The sequence below is a fragment of the Lithobates pipiens genome, unplaced genomic scaffold, assembly GCF_037356315.1.
Source record: "Lithobates pipiens isolate NorthernLeopardFrog02 unplaced genomic scaffold, aLitPip1_a1.2 Scaffold_28, whole genome shotgun sequence".
Taxonomy (NCBI): Eukaryota; Metazoa; Chordata; class Amphibia; order Anura; family Ranidae; genus Lithobates; species Lithobates pipiens.
Window position 1 is genome coordinate 208,967,757 of NW_027507789.1, and position 6,000 is coordinate 208,973,756.

The window sequence follows — 6,000 nt, forward strand, 5'->3', positions numbered from 1 at the left end:
ACACAACCTGCTTGGTCCACAAAAGTTCTTATAAGGACTGGTAACTTGGTATAGGGTGCTACGGTACATAGGCCTGAGTGCGTTACAGTCTGCTGTTCTGTAAGGACCGCTATCGGTCCACAATACATAGGGTTGCCGTGCACTACTGCTGACCGCTGCCCTATACTGCAGCAGTCCTTCATTGGTATAGGGACTGACGTACAGTCTGCTAATCACTAACACACAACCTGCTTGGTCCACAAAAGTTCTTATAAGGACTGGTAACTTGGTATAGGGTGCTACGGTACATAGGCCTGAGTGCGTTACAGTCTGCTGTTCTGTAAGGACCGCTATCGGTCCACAATACATAGGGTTGCCGTGCACTACTGCTGACCGCTGCCCTATACTGCAGCAGTCCTTCAGCGGTATAGGGACTGACGCACAGTCTGCTAAACACTAACACACAACCTGCTTGGTCCACAAAAGTTCTTATAAGGACTGGTAACTTGGTATAGGGTGCTACGGTACATAGGCCTGAGTGCGTTACAGTCTGCTGTTCTGTAAGGACCGCTATCGGTCCACAATACATAGGGTTGCCGTGCACTACTGCTGACCGCTGCCCTATACTGCAGCAGTCCTTCATTGGTATAGGGACTGACGTACAGTCTGCTAATCACTAACACACAACCTGCTTGGTCCACAAAAGTTCTTATAAGGACTGGTAACTTGGTATAGGGTGCTACGGTACATAGGCCTGAGTGCGTTACAGTCTGCTGTTCTGTAAGGACCGCTATCGGTCCACAATACATAGGGTTGCCGTGCACTACTGCTGACCGCTGCCCTATACTGCAGCAGTCCTTCATTGGTATAGGGACTGACGTACAGTCTGCTAATCACTAACACACAACCTGCTTGGTCCACAAAAGTTCTTATAAGGACTGGTAACTTGGTATAGGGTGCTACGGTACATAGGCCTGAGTGCGTTACAGTCTGCTGTTCTGTAAGGACCGCTATCGGTCCACAATACATAGGGTTGCCGTGCACTACTGCTGACCGCTGCCCTATACTGCAGCAGTCCTTCAGCGGTATAGGGACTGACGCACAGTCTGCTAAACACTAACACACAACCTGCTTGGTCCACAAAAGTTCTTATAAGGACTGGTAACTTGGTATAGGGTGCTACGGTACATAGGCCTGAGTGCAGTACAGTCTGCTGTTCTGTAAGGACCGCTATCGGTCCACAATACATAGGGTTGCCGTGCACTACTGCTGACCGCTGCCCTATACTGCAGCAGTCCTTCATTGGTATAGGGACTGACGTACAGTCTGCTAATCACTAACACACAACCTGCTTGGTCCACAAAAGTTCTTATAAGGACTGGTAACTTGGTATAGGGTGCTACGGTACATAGGCCTGAGTGCGTTACAGTCTGCTGTTCTGTAAGGACCGCTATCGGTCCACAATACATAGGGTTGCCGTGCACTACTGCTGACCGCTGCCCTATACTGCAGCAGTCCTTCAGCGGTATAGGGACTGACGCACAGTCTGCTAAACACTAACACACAACCTGCTTGGTCCACAAAAGTTCTTATAAGGACTGGTAACTTGGTATAGGGTGCTACGGTACATAGGCCTGAGTGCAGTACAGTCTGCTGTTCTGTAAGGACCGCTATCGGTCCACAATACATAGGGTTGCCGTGCACTACTGCTGACCGCTGCCCTATACTGCAGCAGTCCTTCATTGGTATAGGGACTGACGTACAGTCTGCTAATCACTAACACACAACCTGCTTGGTCCACAAAAGTTCTTATAAGGACTGGTAACTTGGTATAGGGTGCTACGGTACATAGGCCTGAGTGCGTTACAGTCTGCTGTTCTGTAAGGACCGCTATCGGTCCACAATACATAGGGTTGCCGTGCACTACTGCTGACCGCTGCCCTATACTGCAGCAGTCCTTCAGCGGTATAGGGACTGACGCACAGTCTGCTAAACACTAACACACAACCTGCTTGGTCCACAAAAGTTCTTATAAGGACTGGTAACTTGGTATAGGGTGCTACGGTACATAGGCCTGAGTGCAGTACAGTCTGCTGTTCTGTAAGGACCGCTATCGGTCCACAATACATAGGGTTGCCGTGCACTACTGCTGACCGCTGCCCTATACTGCAGCAGTCCTTCATTGGTATAGGGACTGACGTACAGTCTGCTAATCACTAACACACAACCTGCTTGGTCCACAAAAGTTCTTATAAGGACTGGTAACTTGGTATAGGGTGCTACGGTACATAGGCCTGAGTGCGTTACAGTCTGCTGTTCTGTAAGGACCGCTATCGGTCCACAATACATAGGGTTGCCGTGCACTACTGCTGACCGCTGCCCTATACTGCAGCAGTCCTTCATTGGTATAGGGACTGACGTACAGTCTGCTAATCACTAACACACAACCTGCTTGGTCCACAAAAGTTCTTATAAGGACTGGTAACTTGGTATAGGGTGCTACGGTACATAGGCCTGAGTGCGTTACAGTCTGCTGTTCTGTAAGGACCGCTATCGGTCCACAATACATAGGGTTGCCGTGCACTACTGCTGACCGCTGCCCTATACTGCAGCAGTCCTTCAGCGGTATAGGGACTGACGCACAGTCTGCTAAACACTAACACACAACCTGCTTGGTCCACAAAAGTTCTTATAAGGACTGGTAACTTGGTATAGGGTGCTACGGTACATAGGCCTGAGTGCAGTACAGTCTGCTGTTCTGTAAGGACCGCTATCGGTCCACAATACATAGGGTTGCCGTGCACTACTGCTGACCGCTGCCCTATACTGCAGCAGTCCTTCATTGGTATAGGGACTGACGTACAGTCTGCTAATCACTAACACACAACCTGCTTGGTCCACAAAAGTTCTTATAAGGACTGGTAACTTGGTATAGGGTGCTACGGTACATAGGCCTGAGTGCAGTACAGTCTGCTGTTCTGTAAGGACCGCTATCGGTCCACAATACATAGGGTTGCCGTGCACTACTGCTGACCGCTGCCCTATACTGCAGCAGTCCTTCATTGGTATAGGGACTGACGTACAGTCTGCTAATCACTAACACACAACCTGCTTGGTCCACAAAAGTTTTTATAAGGACTGGTAACTTGGTATAGGGTGCTACGGTACATAGGCCTGAGTGCAGTACAGTCTGCTGTTCTGTAAGGACCGCTATCGGTCCACAATACATAGGGTTGCCGTGCACTACTGCTGACCGCTGCCCTATACTGCAGCAGTCCTTCAGCGGTATAGGGACTGACGCACAGTCTGCTAAACACTAACACACAACCTGCTTGGTCCACAAAAGTTCTTATAAGGACTGGTAACTTGGTATAGGGTGCTACGGTACATAGGCCTGAGTGCGTTACAGTCTGCTGTTCTGTAAGGACCGCTATCGGTCCACAATACATAGGGTTGCCGTGCACTACTGCTGACCGCTGCCCTATACTGCAGCAGTCCTTCATTGGTATAGGGACTGACGTACAGTCTGCTAATCACTAACACACAACCTGCTTGGTCCACAAAAGTTTTTATAAGGACTGGTAACTTGGTATAGGGTGCTACGGTACATAGGCCTGAGTGCAGTACAGTCTGCTGTTCTGTAAGGACCGCTATCGGTCCACAATACATAGGGTTGCCGTGCACTACTGCTGACCGCTGCCCTATACTGCAGCAGTCCTTCAGCGGTATAGGGACTGACGCACAGTCTGCTAAACACTAACACACAACCTGCTTGGTCCACAAAAGTTCTTATAAGGACTGGTAACTTGGTATAGGGTGCTACGGTACATAGGCCTGAGTGCGTTACAGTCTGCTGTTCTGTAAGGACCGCTATCGGTCCACAATACATAGGGTTGCCGTGCACTACTGCTGACCGCTGCCCTATACTGCAGCAGTCCTTCATTGGTATAGGGACTGACGTACAGTCTGCTAATCACTAACACACAACCTGCTTGGTCCACAAAAGTTCTTATAAGGACTGGTAACTTGGTATAGGGTGCTACGGTACATAGGCCTGAGTGCGTTACAGTCTGCTGTTCTGTAAGGACCGCTATCGGTCCACAATACATAGGGTTGCCGTGCACTACTGCTGACCGCTGCCCTATACTGCAGCAGTCCTTCAGCGGTATAGGGACTGACGCACAGTCTGCTAAACACTAACACACAACCTGCTTGGTCCACAAAAGTTCTTATAAGGACTGGTAACTTGGTATAGGGTGCTACGGTACATAGGCCTGAGTGCGTTACAGTCTGCTGTTCTGTAAGGACCGCTATCGGTCCACAATACATAGGGTTGCCGTGCACTACTGCTGACCGCTGCCCTATACTGCAGCAGTCCTTCATTGGTATAGGGACTGACGTACAGTCTGCTAATCACTAACACACAACCTGCTTGGTCCACAAAAGTTCTTATAAGGACTGGTAACTTGGTATAGGGTGCTACGGTACATAGGCCTGAGTGCGTTACAGTCTGCTGTTCTGTAAGGACCGCTATCGGTCCACAATACATAGGGTTGCCGTGCACTACTGCTGACCGCTGCCCTATACTGCAGCAGTCCTTCATTGGTATAGGGACTGACGTACAGTCTGCTAATCACTAACACACAACCTGCTTGGTCCACAAAAGTTCTTATAAGGACTGGTAACTTGGTATAGGGTGCTACGGTACATAGGCCTGAGTGCGTTACAGTCTGCTGTTCTGTAAGGACCGCTATCGGTCCACAATACATAGGGTTGCCGTGCACTACTGCTGACCGCTGCCCTATACTGCAGCAGTCCTTCAGCGGTATAGGGACTGACGCACAGTCTGCTAAACACTAACACACAACCTGCTTGGTCCACAAAAGTTCTTATAAGGACTGGTAACTTGGTATAGGGTGCTACGGTACATAGGCCTGAGTGCAGTACAGTCTGCTGTTCTGTAAGGACCGCTATCGGTCCACAATACATAGGGTTGCCGTGCACTACTGCTGACCGCTGCCCTATACTGCAGCAGTCCTTCATTGGTATAGGGACTGACGTACAGTCTGCTAATCACTAACACACAACCTGCTTGGTCCACAAAAGTTCTTATAAGGACTGGTAACTTGGTATAGGGTGCTACGGTACATAGGCCTGAGTGCGTTACAGTCTGCTGTTCTGTAAGGACCGCTATCGGTCCACAATACATAGGGTTGCCGTGCACTACTGCTGACCGCTGCCCTATACTGCAGCAGTCCTTCAGCGGTATAGGGACTGACGCACAGTCTGCTAAACACTAATACACAACCTGCTTGGTCCACAAAAGTTCTTATAAGGACTGGTAACTTGGTATAGGGTGCTACGGTACATAGGCCTGAGTGCGTTACAGTCTGCTGTTCTGTAAGGACCGCTATCGGTCCACAATACATAGGGTTGCCGTGCACTACTGCTGACCGCTGCCCTATACTGCAGCAGTCCTTCATTGGTATAGGGACTGACGTACAGTCTGCTAATCACTAACACACAACCTGCTTGGTCCACAAAAGTTCTTATAAGGACTGGTAACTTGGTATAGGGTGCTACGGTACATAGGCCTGAGTGCGTTACAGTCTGCTGTTCTGTAAGGACCGCTATCGGTCCACAATACATAGGGTTGCCGTGCACTACTGCTGACCGCTGCCCTATACTGCAGCAGTCCTTCAGCGGTATAGGGACTGACGCACAGTCTGCTAAACACTAACACACAACCTGCTTGGTCCACAAAAGTTCTTATAAGGACTGGTAACTTGGTATAGGGTGCTACGGTACATAGGCCTGAGTGCAGTACAGTCTGCTGTTCTGTAAGGACCGCTATCGGTCCACAATACATAGGGTTGCCGTGCACTACTGCTGACCGCTGCCCTATACTGCAGCAGTCCTTCATTGGTATAGGGACTGACGTACAGTCTGCTAATCACTAACACACAACCTGCTTGGTCCACAAAAGTTCTTATAAGGACTGGTAACTTGGTATAGGGTGCT